Source organism: Lissotriton vulgaris, chromosome 8 (assembly GCF_964263255.1).
Source record: "Lissotriton vulgaris chromosome 8, aLisVul1.2, whole genome shotgun sequence".
NCBI lineage: Eukaryota > Metazoa > Chordata > Amphibia > Caudata > Salamandridae > Lissotriton > Lissotriton vulgaris.
The window spans coordinates 1363929367-1363949839 of NC_141696.1; positions in this window are offsets into that span (position 1 = coordinate 1363929367).

The following is a 20473-nucleotide window of genomic DNA, read 5'->3' on the forward strand; positions in this document are numbered from 1 at the left end:
GTTTCTCGAATTTCACACTCATTTTGCACCTGTATATGCAACACCAAGTTTTATCAATGCCTGTTGTAACCTTAACTGAGAACTTTGGGCCAGATGTAGGAGCCCTAATACCGGTCGGAAACGGCCGATTTTGGCCGTTTCCGACCGGTATTAGGGTTTTCAGATGTAGGGCATGCATTTACAGAATCGGTATTTTACTGATTCTGTATTTACCAATTCGGTAAAATTACCAAATCGGTAAATACAGACTCGGTAAAATACCGATTCTGTAAAATGCGGATGTAGCTGGCACATGTCAGAGTGCCACAGGGCTTTAAGAATCGGTATTTTACCACCCAATCCAATTGGGTGGTAAAATACCGATTACAGGTGTGCATGCACATCTGTGCATGCTCACCTGTGCCATGTGACACACAGACATGTCCATAGGGCATGTATGTGTGCCACATGGCACACAAGCCTGTAATTGGGGTGCCAGAGGGTGTCAAAGTGACACCCCCTGCAGCCTTGCAAGAATAGGTAATTACCGAATCGGTAAATACCGATTCGGTATTCCACATTGATTCCTATGGGCTTCAAGGCCCATAGGAATCAATGGGGGATACCGATTCAGTATTTACAGAATCGGTAAATACAGAATCTTACAGATTCGGTATTTACAGAATCAGAAATAGCTACATTCCCCCCCTCTAATTTACCACTTCTTAAATAGCGAATCAGTATGATTCGGTATTTTAGAAGTGGTAAATTAGATTTACCTACATCGGGCCCCTAGTGCCTTACAACTTGTACCTAAGAGAGGTTTCACAATGTTGACCACACACATGTAAGGCATAGTGAAGAAGAAGCTCACTGTATTCAGGGCTGCTAATCAACGTTAATTGTCCTAGGCTTTGCGTGTGGATTGTTTCCTTACAATAAGGAGAATGCACAACGAGTACAGCTGGCAGTATTTCAAACCTCCGACTCATCGCTATTGACAACCAGGGCGGTCCTCTGCCCTGAGTGGCTTCTCCTCTGTGTTTGTAGGAAAAGCTACACAGTCTGTCTACAAATAAGCATCACAACCTCTCCTTTCACAGACTCAGCTTGCACTCTTGGGAGTCCGGCTCGAGGCAGTCAGACCTTCACCGGGTTTACAAAGGTGGAAAACATTCATTTAACTTGCGAGCGGCACAATTTGTCTTTGGGTTTGTAACTCTTCATCAAGTGCCCCTAATCTGGGTAATAACTATACCTTGCAAAGACATTTCGTAATCGAAGAGCAATGTAGGATGGGCCGATCACGGTGTATTTTAGAGGGACGAAGTGACGCAAGCAGGTACCAATTTAGGGGCAGATATACAAGCCCCTTGCGCCACTTTTGAGTCACTTTTAACATGGGAAAGGTGGCGCAAGGGGCTTGTAAACCTGCCCCTTAATAACTCCCGACTTCTGTCCACCCGAAAGTAAAACAAATCAAAATACATTTTTAAATTTCAGTTTTATGTGGAGCGAACTCGACCCGATGCACATTATTTTTTAGGTAGGCACCGGGAGATTAACAGCCTTATTCATCAAGGCCGAATCGGCTCGCAAAGGGCCAGATTCTGAGAATCTGGCCCTTTGCGAGTGCGATTTTTGCATTTGGGATTCGACATCCCAAATGCAAAAATCGCTATTTGCTAATTCGCATATTTGCGAGGATTTACATTTAAGGAATCTCTATTTGAGATTCCTTAAATGTAATTCATCATCCATTTTACAATTGCGAAATCGCAATTTCGGCCCGCAATTTACCGCGAGGTGAAACCTCGCGGTAAATTGCGAAAACTCAGAAAAATGCATTTAAATGCATTTTTCTGAGTTGCACGTTACACACACACATGTCCTTTGGACATGTGTGTGTGCAACACCTGTGTTAATTTCCATGCAGGGGTGCAACAGGGTGTCCTTTGGACACCCCTGGCACCCTTGTACTCGCAATCTCATTTGCGATTAGCTAATTGCTAATCGCAAATGAGGAATGACTCCCCATGCATTCCTATGGGCCTTTTGGCCCATAGGAATGCATGGGGAGCTATTCCTTATTTGCGATTAGCAATTAGCTAATCGCAAATAAGGAATCAGTGGGAATTGCAATTACTATTGCGATTCCTACATGAATACCGTTTTGCGAGTCTCAAATAGCGATTCCTTATGATTCGCTATTTGAGCCTCGCAAAACGGCCCGTTCATGAATCAGGCTGTAAGTGATTTCGCCAGACTCACAGGATGTATTTCTCTCTCTTCACTCTACCACACAATTATCTCTCCAACTTTAACAACCTACCTGCAAACTCCCTCTCTCTCTCTCTCTCTCTCTCTCTCTACCTCTGCCTTTCCCCAACTCTCTTTCACTCTCTATCTTATTCTTTCTTTCTTCACTGTACCCCTCACTTATATATGCAAATTACTCTAACTGTCTCTATGTACAATCTGTCTTTCTCAAATTCTATCACTTGCCACTCGGACGCTCTCTCTCACGTTACTAAAAACATTTCCATTACAATGCCAATAGCTCTAACTCTAAAAAAATGAAAAACCTATTGCATTGCAAATGCTTGTTGAAAAAATTACGTACTGCAGTTAGATGCAGGGAATGTATTTAACCTGCTAATATGACAGAACGAAGCAGAAGTGAGAAGCATTGCACAGCTATCATTGTTCGATTAAGAAGAGAGTTCTTTAGAAGTGCAAGGCATTGAGTCTAAACGCCCCATTATAAATTATGAGGAATTCTTGCAATTGCAACTGAGAATCCTTGAAATCAGCAATAACTGCGGACACGGAATTATCGAGTGGAATGTCCAAATCTAGGAGAGTTTGACACAGACAATTATAATTTGGTCTAAGTAAGTGGTGCATTTCTGCAGGAAATTCTCAGGTCGTGGTGGGAAAGTAAGGTTTGACGTGATGTTACTGTCTCGCACAGGTTTCCTTGCTGAAATGTACCATCAGCTCACTGTTGAGGGGGATGGAGGGGGAGGGGTGAGGAGAGATCTAGGAAAAGCGAAGGGGAGTGCTTTGGCTGATGGTTGAGTGGTGACTAAATAACATGTCCACTCTGCAAGGCAATGCAGCTGTTTCACAAGGTGATTTTTCTCTGGAACACTTTGCGTAATTTTAGAAAGATATTCTGACTTGCACAAATTGTACTTGCTCCCTGGATGCGTTGGTGGAGAGGCTTACTTTTATGGTTCTATTGAATTGTGGTAGGCAGGGATTTCATCCCTTTCAGCCATCAGGCACATAACTTTGACAGGGATAGTGTAAGCACAAGAAAAGGTACATTTCTTATTGATTCGGCCCTGTCCCAACCTGGGTCTCCTAGTAGACAACAGACCTGTCTCACAGCAAATGTTGTTCAGATTGCAGCACTTTTTTTTGAGTTTATGTTTATTTACAATAGTTAACACCAATTGAAAGTGAAAATAGAAATGACAATGAAATACAACAATATTTAAAAATATGAAATAAATCTTATAGTATAGAACTACATAAAATCATGAGGATAGGAAAGAAACATATATCATAAACTGTGCAAAAATGTAAATTTATATTTAGATGAGGGAATGAGGTAATGGGATTTCAAGAAATAATGTTATCAGATTTTTCTCTCCAAAAGTAGTAATAAACTGCAAATATATTACAGAGATGGAAAAACAACATATACATGCAATAGTAAATCCGAGGATAAAATTATGTGGAAAGACAGAGATATTATACAAATTGATTTAAACCAGTTTCCGTACTTCAGGTGAAATAAAATAAAATGTCCTTGCTTGCACATAAACTAAAATGGGACAAAATATTTGTAATTGGGAGTCATTAAAGATCCCTTTTAATAGCTAAGGAAATGGGAGAAACATGATTGGTATCTAGTCTATGGTTAAAACCTACAGCATAACAGGAGAATAGAAAATTAACACTGTAAGCATGTTTCCAATTAGACGTTATTAGGTGTAAGGCAAGAGCTAATAGCAAATCTAATCATTTATGAACCTGAGCTGATACAGATCAATCAGGAGGAAGATCGCCTAAGAAAATATTTAAGAAAGAAAAAGATATATTAATCTTAAAAGTTGTATTAATTTGGTGTCACACTTGTCTCTAAAACCTAAAAACAGAAGGACATTTGACTAACATGTTTTAATCAGCAGTTGAAAAATTACAGGACCAACAAGAGGAACCTAAATCTTTTGAAAATTATTACAAGTTCATGGAAGTAAATAATGAATGGTGATAGACAAAATAAAGAGTTTGCCAAGTATCTGTAGCCCTAGTAGATTTGTGGACTTTAAGCCAAATCCTATTCCACATAGCGATAGGCCAACACTCCAATAAATCTCTTTCCCATACCAACTCTGTTTTTGATTGACTACTGTCATTGGTAGAATGTATTAGTTTATAAATGGAAGAGGCCTTGGGATTAGAAGACAATAGTAGGAATAACATAACAGATTGATAGGAAGAGCAAGCCATTTGGGTTAATTTCAATATTAAGGGCCATATTATGAGTTTTGCAGTCCTCATGTTGGCACGCCACCGCCGCCACGAGAGGAGGACCGCCAAGTTCATAGTACAAGTGTATTCCAAGGCGGGCGGGCGGTGCTGCTGTGGTCTCATGGCTGTCATATGTTAGGCTCATAGGAAAGCCTTAACAGCAGACCGCCGCTGTGACAGTGTCTGCAGCACATTCCTGCACAGTGTGGCCAGCACCATGTCAGGTATGCCACACAGTGCAGGAACCTGGGGTGCAATTCCAGGGGGGAACAACATGTGCCCCCCTGCATGCAACCCAGAAGCAGAAATGGATGGTGGACAATCAAATCAGTATATGCTCAGCACTGCCGGCATGGCACCACCAGCAAATTCCTGCTCATTTCCTAATCGCTGGTTCAGCGGGATCCTTGATCTCAGTGGTCTTGTGGTGGTCCCAATGCCACATTCATGATATGGTAGACAGTAGTCGGACCACCACCACGAGTACAGCTGTCCTCTGGGGTGCCGTAGTCGAAATAAGGCCCTTAGTCAGTTAGGGAAGTGTGAAGGAGCTCATATTGTTTCCTGGATATAGTCAGTAAGGAAAATTTAGTTTGAAAATCACAACAGGATAGAATCTAATCCTCATCAAAGAGTTGAGATATCCAACATATTCCCTTGCCTCTCCAAGTTTTCCAGTATATTGACGATTTTTTATTTGAATATGACTATTATGCTAGATCAGTTGTTCTTGTTGTTTGAAATTAGTAACCAAAATTTGTGAAATTAAGACCACCTTCAGACTGATCTTTTTTTTAGGTCTAACAGAGCTATTAGGGACGGCCATCCTGTGCAAACAACTTTAGAAAAAATAAAATCTATTCTTTTATAATAATGATCTACTTTATGAACTGGAATCATGGAAATAATGTATGTTATTATCATCAAAGTCAACATCCTTTTAACCTACCATCCCAAGAGAGAAACAAAGGTGCCATCGTAAAATTGTATCATTTAACATCTTGTGAATTTAATTTGATTGTATCTTTAATTATCCTTGTAAACCATAAACCAAGATGTTTTATTTTACAGGTTGCCAAGTAAAAGATGAATGAAAAACTGTTTAGTACATAAAACAGTCAAACGTAAGATTTAAGATTTGTCAGAGTTTAACTGAAATGCTTACAATTGGAAAAAAACAGAAACTTATTCCAAGAAAATTGGGAGAGACACGGTTGGTTTGAAGCAATATAAAAGAATATTGTCAGTATAGACTGACATGTTTATTTATTGAGCTCTAATTTGAAATACTGAAATGTTTGGATCTTGTAACGTTTTTGTTAAAAACGCTTTCAATTAAAACATAAATAAAAGAGGAGACACATGACATTCTTGACCAACTCCTATACATAAAGGGAAGTAATCTGATAGGATACCATTAACAGAAATGACAGCTTTAGGACCTGTACATAACTTTCATTAAATTAAGTATTTTAGATGGAAAACCAATCCATTTCAATGCTTGAAATATGAAGTCCTAACCAATCCTGTTTAAGGCTTTTTCAGCATCCAAACCCATAGCAGCCAAGATCAAACGTGGATGCTTTACCTTAAATTTTGAAAAAAGAGACAAGTTGTATCAGATGCCAATTGGCCTTTGACAAAATCAGACTTTTCAGGACTATTGAGATCTGATAAGATAGGATCAATGTGGAGTGCAAATATTTAAAAACTACTTTTTACAATCAGTATTGCCTAAGGATATGAGCGGTAATTTTTACATTGTGCATGGTCTCTATTGACTTGGGGAATAAAGCAAATTATTGTGCCTAGAAGGTGCCTTGCGAGGCACCATTATTGATGAAAGAATTAAACAAAAGTAAAAGGTTAGGTAAAACATTTTTTGCATATTGACTATAACATTCAGTGGTAAAACCATCGAGCCAGGGACTTTTTCTCTACAAAGAGTAGAGACATCTTTACCGATTTCTGTTAGTGAAATGTCGTTTTCTAATGATTCAATGTCAATATTTTGTGTTTGGGGGGTTTCAATGGATTGAAAATAGTTAGTTAAATTGGAGTGATTAGGTTATGTTGCCAAAGAGTTTAACTGTGTATAAAAATGGATAAATTCATGTGAAATATCTTAGTCTTTGAAAAGGACATCACCGTTATTGGCAAATAAAGATTCTATTTGCGTTCTATCTTTCTTGATTTTTAAATGCTTTGCAAGTAATTTTCCCATCTTATTTTGACCTCAATATATCTGGTGCTGCTTTTGAATAAATACGTAGAAGCAGATTTCGCAGTTAAGTGATTAAAAGTTAATCTAGCATCTACTAATTCTTGTAGGTAAACATCATTTATTGAATTGTGATATGTGTAGTCAAGTTTTTTATTTTTGTCAAGAAGTTAATTTGATTGGGTTTCCAAAGTTTTTTCTTATGTGAGACAAAATTAATGATGACACTTTGGACTGCTGCATGAAAAGAATCCCACATCATTACAAAAGACGAGTTAATTGTGTTATTAAAAATAAAACATTCCTGAGCAAGTTCATCAAATTGAGAGACACATCTGGAATCTAGCAATAGGGAAATATTATAACACCATCTACCTGAATGTGGGAAAAATGGTACACAATCTAAGTCTGCCTATATTGGGACATGGTCTGAACTTAAAATTATTCCTACATCTGCACTGAGAGTATGTTGAGCTAAGGTTTAACTAAAAAAGAGATTATCTATTTCAGACTGAGAATAATGAGGTGAGGAATACAATTTGTATGTGCAATGGTCTGGGTAACACAATTTCCATTTATCAACTAAGGATTTGCTTTCAATGACTGACCTAAATTGTGTATGCATTTTAGTGTGAACAAATTTAGGTTAAGAGCTCCTATTCAATATGGGACATTGAACCTGATTACAATCCCCACCAAGTATAATATAATCATCATATTGTGAGTGATAGTAGTCCAAAATGTGTTATGAACAGAGACTGGGCCATAAACATTGAAACTTGTAAGTGGTTTGTTATTGGCGAGTATTTTACCAATAACCCATCAACCATCAGAAACATGCTCTTGGTTTTAGTTTCTCATGACACCATTCTTCTTCCCAATAGCAAGTGAAACAAAAACCTTTGCAGCCCAACATTTGTTTAACCCCTTTGATGCTCATGACGAGCTCAGCTCGTCATGAGGTACACCTCTCGTACGCTCATGACGAGCTGAGCTCGTCATGATTGCATTGTTTTCTGAGTTCTTCAGCACAGCAGGGGAATTGCTGCAGCAGTGATGGTGTTAATGTGGTTGCCTCTAATTCAGAAAGATGTGATTCTTGAAGAAGTGCAACATCTGTTTTGAGATTAGCTAAATGATACAAAACTCTGTCTTTTAATAGGGTTACCTAACCCCTTAAAATTTCCATGAAGTATCTCCGAATGTAAATCTGAAAAACAAAACATGAGTAATCAGGATGTCTAAGTAACAAACCATAAAATCGAATTGAAATGTGTGTATAAGCAGTAAATCAAGTAACGGGACAAAAGGAAATTGCATTTGGTAGGAAGGAGAAGGGAATTTATTGAGAGTTTTGAAAAAGCTAAAAAGAGGAGAGGGGTAGAATAAGGAGAAACAATAGAGTCAAGGGGAGAGAACGGTAAAAAAGAGAACATAGAGACAGCACAAACCATACAAATAATGACTGAAAAACATACCTAGGAGTACGGCTACAATGAAGGGGGGAGGGTAATACCAGAAGATGACTGTGACAACATCTTCACTGGAAAAGACAGGCAGGGCAGCTAGATTTGGATTAGAATACCATATGAATTGGGACCATGACAAAACAAGACGAAGAGACACAAACCTGTATAAGGAAAGAAGTAATATGTAAATGAGGTCTATCATGTAGAATAAATACATCATGGTACAATACAGGTGAAGAAAAACAGCAACTTGCTATAATGAAATAAAACATTCAAACAAATACATAATTAAGCAACTTTGGAAGTAAGTCTCCATTTCTTCTCCTCTGTATTGTTGAAGGTATTACCTAAGAGCCATGGGAGCATCAGAAATAGTAGTTTTATCTTCATGAGTCACTTTAAATAAACAAGGGAGGATGAGACTAAATCTAACATTCATGGCTCTCAAAACAGGGCGCATATCTAGGGATTCCTGCTGATGATCTGACATAACCTTAACTACATTTCAGGAAAAGTCAAGTTTGTAACCTGATCATATTATTTGCTGTTTAGCTTAAGCAGCAGTCATTATTTCTGGTATTACGTGAAAAATAAAATGAATATTCTTGGTTTAATTTTTGGACCAAGTCTGTGTGTGCCCTGTGACTGTTTAAATGAGTGGATAAAAGCATATCTTGGAGCTTTGGGAGAAAATATTGGTAATAAGCAATCAGATCAGAGCCCTCAGTGTTTTTGGGAAGACCATAGATGCAGAGATTGGTTCTTCACTTTCCCTTTTGTAGATCTTATGTATGTTTTTTAATTGTGGAGATTTCCCACTCCAGATGATCAATGCATGATGCTGCATCTTGTAGATTGCAATCCTTTGCTCAACCATCAAAATCCCTGTGTTTAAAGAGAACCATTTATCATATAAATGTTGTACGGTTTTATTGATCTCTTCCAGAAAGGGTTTTAGTGCGAAAACTTTATCAAGTAGCAACTCCAGCGAGACAGGAGTTGATTTGCCTGGTGATGGGGGAGGGGCTGGTTTGGTCTTTTATTAGAGCCCAATGGTATATTATCAAGTGCAGAGGTCTTCAAAATTGTTAAAGGGACATTGGCTGATTTCTGAATGGTATGGTACTCCATATCTTGCGGAGCACAATCACAGACTGAGAGGGAAATGGCAGTTGGCATTTTGGCAAATCCAAGTTTTCTTGTTTTCCCCATATACAATATAATTTTGTCTATTGGGGAAGTAATACCAATGTAAACTGTTATGTAAAATTTATCAAAAGTAAGGTCTGCAGGTCATAATATGGTGAATAATAAGAATCATCTCTAGAAACTGTAAGCTTGAGGGAAACGTTAACATAAAGACTCACATGAAGGAGGAAGATATAATATAATACCTTTTTGTGGGGCGATAACGTGTTTCATTAGTTCCTCAGAAAAAATGTTTCAGTAACGATGCATACATTGCCTTATATAATGGTAGGCATAGTGAATAGTTGCGATATAAATCCCCCTGGGCTGTCACTGTCACAAATTATTTGCAGTCCCCCAAAAGAGCATTTAATGAGAGGCGAGTGTATCACCTCACACAATGGCAGGCCTCCAATACTGCGAGAGATCTCACAACAACGCATGTTTAGAAATATGCAGAGGTGACATAAAGGAGATATATTTGGCAACTCGCCAGCTTCATCGGACCCATGTATGTCGCTACCCGCAGTGAAAGCCTTAGCAGCACCGACAGGTCAAATCAAAAAATGATCCGTCTATGGAAAATCAGACTTACTATATATAATATATATATATAGTTATATATCTACAAACACTTCCGGGACACGAGATCATCGAGCCAGACTCCGACACTGCCATTCCAGTATTCAAGTAAGCGTTACTATTCCGTTTTTAGGGCTGTAACGCATTTCAGCAGGATCCCCTGTCTTGTTAATATATACATATATATATATATATATATATTACCTACTGGCGGTCGCCAGTAGGTAGTTATAGTTAGGATTTTTTTCAATGTTAAACCTCAAAATTCTATTTGGAATAACTTTGGCTTCAGTTGACGAATCTGCCTGAAAATTTCCTCAAAATGGCCTCGCGGCGCCCCGGTCCTTCCCTGAAAGTTTGGGGGGGGATTCGTCAAGCGGGGGCCGAGATAAAAGGGGGGTCCCAAAACGCGTTTTCTCCATGTTAATTTCCATAGGGCGGTCGATTTCACTTTTAGCCCAAACGGCTGAATGGATTTCCACCAAATTTGGCAAAATTGTAGGGACTGGTAGCCCGATGTGCCTTTGCTATGTCTCGAGATATGTGCTCCAGTAGATTTTGAGTAATTTAGGTTAAAAAAAAATATATATCTATAGGCGCGCCCCGGTACGCGCCCCGGGGAGCGCTCCGGGCGCGCCACGTGAGGTGCGCACGGAAAGCTGATTGGTTCTCGGGTGTCTGTAAACATTCGAAACAGTCCGGAGCGGCCGCCATCTTGTGTCTCGGTAAAATCGAGACACAAGAGGTGGCTAAAACAAAGGGGGAAATGACCATAAGGCGTCAGGGATAGACCCCCTCTGACCCCCTAGGTTTGATGTGGGGGCAATAAAATGGACCAGCGGGGCATTTAAAATATATATTTTTTTTCGTTTTGCGCGGGGGGAGCGCTTGGTGCGCTCCCCGGTGCGCGTCCTGGGGAGCGTACTATGAGGAAAAAATAATGACAGAGTTTTTAAAAAAGGAAGCCTTTTTTAGAAATTGGAGGTAGTTCTAAAAAGAACTGTTTTTTCTCTTCTTTTTGTTGTTTTATATTTTTTTTGTGTTTTTTTAACATTTTGTACTTTTTTTGGCTTTTCAAAACAGTTTTATATTTTTTTTGTATTTTTTTAGGGGGAGAAACAAAAAAAGGGAATTGAAACTGGCTCAACTGGAGCAAAAAAACAAAAAACCCCAAAAATTAGTTCTTTTTGGGGCACTTGTGATTGTCACCTGCAAGGAAGATGAGCTTTATGCTCTGTTCACCATAGGCGATAAGCTTGCCACATGCAGTACAAGTGATTTTAAAATCAGCAAATCTTGGCTGAATACAAGGCATCATCTCTGATGTTTCTGGTCCCAATGAAGTGGGTTTGTTTCTTTGGGAGGTGGTCCTTGAAGACTGGGGGAGGTTACTGGCCAGTTCCCTGAGCTCTGCACGAGAATAGTTGTTAGGGTGCTTACGGGTCATATGTCGAATCATGGTATAGTTACCAAAGGAATATTTTTTGTTTGGGTTGCCCCTTGAGAGTTCTTCATTGCAGATTAAGCAAGTTACCTTGGCCGCATTCACTTTTTTCTTGCCCTCTGGGAGTGAAAAAAACTCCCATACAATGTGTGGCTTGGGCTTGTATGGGGTACTTTCTTCAGGCATCCATCTTCTCCTCCCCTCCTCCTCTTCCTCTTCCTCCTCCTCCTCTTCTTGACCACCAATATAATCTTGAGCTGGTCCTCTTGGTGTTGGTGGTGGTGGTGGTGGGGCAGATGCACCAGCTGCTGCTGCTACTGAAGCCATTATAAAGATCAAAAAGGTACAGAGATGTACAAACAGGTCTTCCTCAGTCAAAGGACAAAGTCAGAATAAGGAAAAAAGGTGGGGTCTTTCATCATTTGGAAAAAAAACTGTCCTGAACCAATGAGAAGTGTTATTTTCAGGTCACAAGACCAGGGGCTACATCATTATGAAACCAAAACTGTTATGAACCAATGAAAAGTGTTATTTTCAGGTCACATGACCCGACGCGCTTACGCTACGCGCCTCGGGGCGCGCCCGGGGGCGCGCTCCGAATCGCGTAGCGTAAGCGCGTCGGATGTTTACGTTGCGCAATCGTATTTGCTCGAGTACTTCCGGGTGCGCTTACGCCGTGCGTATCACACGGACGCGGCTACGCGATACGTCACGATCATGTTTTCGTTCGCAATATTAGCGCTCACGGGACGCTCCCCGGAGCGCGCCCCGGGGCGCTTTATAGAAGTACGCTTTCCGGGGTGCTCCCCGGGGCGTGCACCGGGAGCGCTCCAAAAATAAAAAAAATAAATAAAAAAATGGGATTATTGTAGGGACAGGTAGCCCTATTCTGAAGTGGTTTTTACGAAAATTAACTTTGGAAAAATATGTATTGTGCTACATTGGGCTTTATATATGTTAGAGCCAAAATGTAGCCCAAATGTAGCCCAATGTAGCCCAATGTAGCCAAAAGATGGCCACCAGAGACAAAAAAATACAAATGTAGCCCAAATATCAGCTAGATGTAGCCCAACTGTAGCCCAATGACAGAATGTACCAGAGTGTTCTAAAGAACAACTAGAGCGCTAACAGTCTTATTTATAAAGTGAGACTTATAGTTAGGAATTAGCATTTAAAAAACCTTTGAAATTCACTGAAAAAACCATAGGTTTCAGACCAGTTATAGTTAGGAATTAGCATTTAAAAAAACCAATGAAATTCACTGAAAAAACCATAGGTTTCACACCAGTTATAGTTAGGAATTAGCATTTAAAAAACCTATTAAATTCACTAAAAAAACCATAGGTTTCACATCAGTTATAGTTAGCTGGAAATTTTACTGACATAAAACCAATGAAATTCCACGTTATAGTTAGTTGGACTCACTATAACTTGCGCGCCTGCAATGCACTGCTGATGATGTCACATATTACATCACTCATGACATGGTCAGTGACATCACTCATGACATCACTGATAACACCATCCTTGTGACAGACTGACAGACCTCCTTTCAGTGTAATGTAACCCTTGAAACACATATTCAAACAATAGAAACTAACATTTTCAAAAAAATGGAGATACCCATACCAGTTACAATAACCAATTCAGTAATTCCACCATCTATATACACATCCACTCATATAGTCACTCATACACATTCTCACTCATCATATATAGTGATACACATATACATCCTGTTACACACCGACAGTCTTCCAAAAGTTACTCACACACATACTCACACATGCAAATAAACTATTGAACATCCATTTATTTGCATATACAGCTATACATACATTAGCACATTACTTCTAAGGAAACTTACACATACTTACTCTCTTAAACAATCACTTATAGAAACACAAACTTATTTAAACAGGAACTCTTTCAATCTCTCACTCTAACATATACTTACTTATATACATCAATGCTCATATATACAAGATTAAAACATATGTAGTTACTCATAAAGACACTAGTGAGACAGGCATTCACTCGCTAACACACACATATACACACTCATCCACCCATACAGTCCTGCACATATGCTGTCTTCAAAACACATACAAACAGTGAGTCAGTCACCAACCCATGCAGCCACTTATACACAAAGTGAAACACTGATACATATATTTAAATATTTAAAAATTACTCGTTAATATATGTATTCACTAAGATACACTTAATAAGGCAGTTAACCAATCAATTCTTTAAAAAAAAAACATCCATTTACACACTTATTTAACCATTTATTCTTCCATCGTCCTTTACAAATACATATATAAAACATATTTATTTTTCATAAAGACACACATTCACTGGATGGTGTTATCAGTGATGTCATGAGTGATGTCACTGACCATGTCATGAGTGATGTAATATCTGACGTCATCAGCAGTGCATTGCAGGCGCGCAAGTTATAGTGAGTCCAACTAACTATAACGTGGAATTTCATTGGTTTTATGTCAGTAAAATTTCCAGCTAACTATAACTGATGTGAAACCTATGGTTTTTTTTGTGAATATATATATATATATATATATATATATATATATATATATATCCTACTGGTGGTCGCCAGTAGGTAGTTATAGTTAGGATTATTTTGTATAGGGAATTCGCAACATTCTATTGAGAAATAACTTTGGCGCCGGTTGAGGAATCTGCCTGAAAATGTTCTCAAATTTGCCTCGCGGCACTCCGCTCCTTCATTGAATGTTTGGGGGGATTCGTCAAGCGGGGGCCGAGATAAAAGGGGGGTCCCAAAACATGTTTTCCCCATGTTAATTTCCATAGGGCGGTTGAACTCACTTTTAGCCCGAACGGCAGAATGGATTTCCACCAAACTTGGCAAAATTGTAGGGACTGGTAGCCAGATGTGCCTTTGCTATGTCTCAAGATATGTGCTCCAGTGGATTTTGAGTAATTTAGGTTCAAAAAAATATATATATCTATAAGCGCGCCCCAGTACGCGCACCGGGGCTCGTACCAGTGCGCGACGCGAGCTCGGGTGTCTGTCAACATTCCAAACAGTCCGGAGCAGCCGCCATCTTGTGTCTCGGTAGGATCGAGACACAAGAGGTGGCAAAAACAAAGGGGGAAATGACCAAAAGGGGGCAGAGTAGACCCCCCTGACCCCCTAGGTTTGATGTGGGGGCCATAAAAGGGCCCCGCGGGGCAAAAAACATAAAAAAAAATTCGATTTGCGCGGGGGGAGCGCCCGGTACGCGCACCATAGGGAAAAAAGTATGACAGAGTTTTTAAAAAATGTAGCCTTTTTTTATAAATTGGAGGTAGTTCTAAAAAGAACTGTTTTTTTTCTTCTTTTTGTTGTTTTATATTTTTTTTATTGTTTTTTGAACATTTTGTACTTTTTTTGGCTTTTATGAACAATTTAATATTTTTTTTGTTATTTTTATGGGGAGAAACAAAAAACAGGGAATTGTAAAAGGCTCAACTGGAGCAAAAAAATCAGGAAAAAATAAGGTTTTTTGGGGCAATTGTGGTTGTCACCAGCACGGTTGATGAGTTTTATGCTTTGCTCACCATAGGTAATTGTTTTACCACAAAATATACAACTGATTTTGTATTGTCCAAGCTGGGGTTGTATGTTTGGGACCATCTCCCTTGTCTCTGGACCCGATGGAGTGGGTTGCTTACTTTTGGAGGTGCTGGGTGAAGATTGGGGAGGGTTTCTGGCCAGTTCTCTGACCTCTGCCGCAGCATAGTTGTTAGGGTGCCGTCGTTGCATGTGGCGAATCATGGTGTTATTGCCAAAAGAGTACTTTTTGTTAGGGTTCCCCCTTGAAAGTTCAGTGCCACAGATTAGGCAAGCAACCCTTGGCGCATTTACTTTTTTGAGGTCCTTTGGGATTGAAAAAACTCCCAGATAATGTGCTGCTTTGGCCTATATAAGGTATTATCTTCTGGCAGGAACCTCCTCCTCTCCTCCTCCTCCTCTTCTTCTTCTCCACCACTGTGGTGTTGTGGTGGTCCTCTTGGTGGTGGTGGTGGTGGCTGAGATGCTCCTGCTGCTGCTGCTACTGAAGCCATTTCTGAGTACAAATTAGTAATAACTCTGGAAACAGGTCTTCTTCACTCAAAGTACAAAGTGAGAATGAGGAAAAAAGGTGGGGGCTTTCATCATTAGGAAATAAAAACTGTCCTGAACCAATGAAAAGTGCTATTTTCAGGTCACATGACCAGGGCTTTCATCATTTGGAAACCAAAACTGTCCTGAACCAATAAAAAGTGTAATTTTTAGGTCACATGACCTGACACGCTTACGCTACGCGCCCCGGGGCATCACGTAAGCGCATCGCATGGTTACGTAGCGCGATCATATTCGCTCGAGTGCTTCCGGGTGCGCTTACGCCGTGCGTATCACGCGGATGCGGCTACGCGATACGTCACGATGATGTTTTCGTTCACGGCAATAGCGCTAACGGGACGCTCACCGGTACGTGTCCCGGGGCGCGCCGCAAGACTGCGCTTACCGGTGCGCTCACCGGGACGCACACAGGGAGCGCTCCAGGGCAAAAAAAAGAAAAAAAAATTGAACAATATACATAAAAAAAAAAGTATTACCTAAATGTACAATATAGGATTCATTATAAAAAATATTACATTTCATACCTATAGAAATTTGCTATTAAAAAACCTTTGAAATTCACTGAAAAAAACATAGGTTTGAGGCCCTATATATAGTTAGGAATTAACATTTAAAAAAACCTATGAAATTCACTGAAAAAACCCTAGGTTTCACACCAGTTATAGTTAGGAATTAGCATTTAAAAAACCTATGAAATTCACTCAAAAAACCATAGGTTTCACACCAGTTATAGTTAGCTGGAAATTTTACTGACATAAAAACATTGAAATTCCCACGTTATAGTTAGTTGGACTCACTATAACTTGCGCGCCTGCAATGCACTTCTGATGACGTCACATATTACATCACTCATGACATGGTCAGTGACATCACTCATGACATCACTGATGACACCATCCTTGTGACAGACTGACAGACCTCCTTTCAGTGTAATGTAACCCTTGAAACACATATTCAAAAATAGAAACTAACATTTTCAAAAAAATGGAGATACCCATTCCAGTTACAACAACCAATTCAGTAATTCCACCATCTATATATACATCCACTCATTCAGCAACAGTTCTATAAAGTCACTCATACATATACTCACTCATCATATGTAGTGATACACATATACATCCTGTTACACACCGACAGTCATCCAAAAGTTACTCACACACATACTCACACATGCAAATAAACTATTGAACATCCATTTATTTGCATATACAACTATACACACACTAGCACATTACTTTTAAGGAAACTTACACATACTTACTCTCTTAAACAATCACTTATAGAAACACATACTTATTTAAACAGGAACTCTTTCAATCTCTCACTCTCACATATACTCACTTATATACATCAATACTCACATATACTAGATTAAAACATATGTAGTTACTCATAAAGACACTAGTGAGGCAGGCATTCACTCACTAACACACACATATACACACTCATCCACCCATACAGTCCTGCACATATGCTGTCTTCAAAACACATACAAACAGTGAGTCAGTCACCAACCCATGCAGCCACTTATACACAAAGTGAAACACTGATACATATATTTAAATATTTAAAAATTACTCGCTAATATATGTATTCACTAAGATACACTTAATAAGCCAGTTAACCAATCAATTTAAAAAAAAAACCATCCATTTAGACACTTATTTAAAAATGTATTCTTCCATCGGCCTTTACAAATACATATATAAAACATATTTATTTTTCAGAAAGACACACATTCACTGGATGGTGTCATGAGTGATGTCAAGAGTGATGTCACTGACCATGTCATGAGTGATGTAATATGTGATGTCATCAGTAGTAAAATTGGTATTGCAAACCAATAGGAAATAATATCTGTAAAATACATTATTAGTCCTTAGTGCTAACGATATCTACATCAGCAATGCATCAGAAATATATGTTTTAAAAGTCAGATATCCTTATTGTTATTTGATTTTAAGCATTCGGCAATCAATACCCAGTAATTAATAGACATACAAATATTCATGGGATTCATATATACGCCTGTAAACACCTTAAAATGTTTTTTTTTTTAAAAGGCTAAAAAAATGAATTCATATAGTATATCTAAAATCCTTGTATAAATAGATTGCTTAAATCTAAAATAACATAAAGCAGTTGGTATGCATTTTATATAAATAAATATCATAAGCAATTAAAACATATTTCATTATTTACAAGTCCCATAGAAAAAATTGCACAAATTGTATGTTAAGGAGGAGGCCATCATCTTTTCTTATTAAAGACAGGTATAAAGTTCCTCGTAGTTTGTCTTCTCTGTTACCGCCTCTTCTGCTAGCCTGTACACAATCAATAACAAAGTATTTGAGGTCACTGCTTCTGGAATTGTGTTTTGTTTTAAAATGCCTAGCTACAGGGTATGTATTATCCTGGTTTCCAATTGCCCGTAGATGCTGTAAGATTCTTTTGTGTACTGGGAGCTTCGTGCTCCCTACATACAGCATATTGCAGGGACAAATTAGCACGTAGACAGCATATTCTGTCTTATATGTTAATAGTTTGGTAATCTTGTGTTCCCTGCAATCAAACGGTGAATGGTAACTCTTCTTGGGAGTGGTTGACAAGCCTCTCCTCCCTAAGAACATCTTAGCCCGTAATTGGAATCGAACGGACCTTGACTCCCTCTCGCTCACTTTGGCTTCATCTGTTCCTCTCCTCACCAATCTTTCTCTTGATTCTCAGGTCAATGCCATTGGCACATGGCTTTCCTCTTCTTGCGAGCTTGTCGCTCCGCTCAGAAAGATCAAGGCGATTCGGCCACATGACACGCACAAATGGTTCTCTCCAGAACTCAAAACTCTCAAACTCGACCTTAGGCGGTCGGAACGTCACTGGAGACGGAACTATTGCCCCTTGTTGCGCGCCAAATACAAATCACTCCTTGCTGAATATAAAAAAGCGATCCTGGCGGCTAAAACCGCCTATTTCTCTGAGAGAGTAGCTCTCGCGACTAACAAACCCCGTGAAATCTTCTCTCTGGTCCACAATCTCGCCACCTCTGATCGCTCCACCCCCAGCCCGGTTCCCTCACAGTCCCTCTGTTCTTCACTTAACGATTTTTTTATCGACAAGATCGTTAAGATCAAAGCCAACATTCCCACACTGCCTCAACCCAGCCCCACCTGTCCTCCCATCTGTCCTTCCTTCTCTTTTTCTTCCTTTCCTCCTCTTTCCACTGAACTATTTCTAAAACTCCTGATCAAAATCAAGTCTGGCTCCCCCATGGATTGCGCGCCAGCACGCATTCTTAAAACCCTCTTCACCAATTGCTCTGGACCTCCCCTTGCCCTCCTCAACTCCTCCTTGGCCCTCGGATCTGTCCCTTCCTCTTTCAAATCTGCCATAGTCCTTCCGATTCTAAAGAAAACTGGTCTAGATCCCTTTCTTCCCTCCAATTTCCGTCCCATCTCTCTCCTTCCCTACCTCGGCAAGATCCTCGATGCTCATGTCACTTCCTGCCTCTCCTCTTATATTGAGGAGAACGGCCTCCTTGCATCCCACCAGGCAGGATTCCGCCCGGGCCACTCTACGGAGATGGTGGTCCTCGCAGTCTTGGACGAGCTTAAGGGGAAGGCCGATTCCAATCTCCCCCAAGCTCTGGTCCTTCTCGATTTATCCGCTGCGTTTGACACGGTTGACCATGCCATCCTCCTCGACCGTGTCAGCGCAGCGGGCATTCGGGGCGTGGCCTTTTCCTGGCTGGCGTCCTTCCTTCAGGATAGGTCCCAGGCAGTTCATCTCTCCGGTTGTTCCGCTCCTCCCCGTCCTGTCACTTGTGGTGTTCCCCAAGGTTCTTCTCTTTCCCCTCTCCTTTTCAATCTTTATATTCACCCCCTCATCACTTCTCTTCTTGAGCTGGGGGTCTCTGTGTATAACTACGCAGATGACCTTCAGCTCGTCTTCGATCTTTCTTCCACCCCCGATTCCCTTCCCAAGTTCTGCTCCACCTTAGTTTTCATTTCTGACTGGATGTGCGCTAACCAACTGAAGCTCAATCCAGATAAAACTGAACTTGTTCTCACTGGTGGCCCTTCTAACCCCTGGACCCCCGCACATTGGCCCCCCTCTTTTGGTCCCCCCCCTGTTCCCTCTTCCTCTGTCCGCACTCTCGGCATCAAAGTCAGCCATGACTTATCCATGCACAGTCAGATCAGTTCTGTTGTGTCTTCCTGTTTTCTTTCCCTCCGCTTAATTCGGAAAATCTCCCGCTTCTTCTCCACTGATGCCCTTAAATCCATAGTCATGGCCCTCGTCATCTCTCGCCTTGACTATGGGAATGGCCTGTATGTGGGCATACCTGCTTACGAATCTCGCCGCCTACAGGCCATTCAAAACCAAGCTGCTCGTCTCATCCTCTCTCTCCCTAAATCCTCTCATATCACCCCGGCTCTTAAATCACTTCACTGGCTCCCTGTTCGTTTCAGATCCTTCTTCAAACTGGCCTGTCTAGCATTCCTGGCTCACTCTCGATCTGCACCCTTGTTCATCAACACTCTCGTCTCTTCTCATGCCCCTGTTCGCACTCTCCGTTCTTCCTCTCTCTCTCTTCTTCACACCCCTCGCTTCCGCAAAACCAGAACGGGGGGAACTCGATTCTCAGTCCTTGCCCCCCAGTTCTGGAATAGCCTTCCTCTCTCTATTCGCTCCATTCCCATCTACCCCCACTTCCGCAAAGCCCTTAAAACCTTCCTCTTTCTTCAGGCATTCCCCTCTTAAACTCCCCTGGGTTCCCCTCTGCCGAGTTCATGATCAGGTCCCTAGCGCCAGGAAGCCGCTTGGCCATCGTGCGCTCTATTAAATATTTTATTCATTCATTCTTGTTAATAGCTTGTTGACAGGCTTTG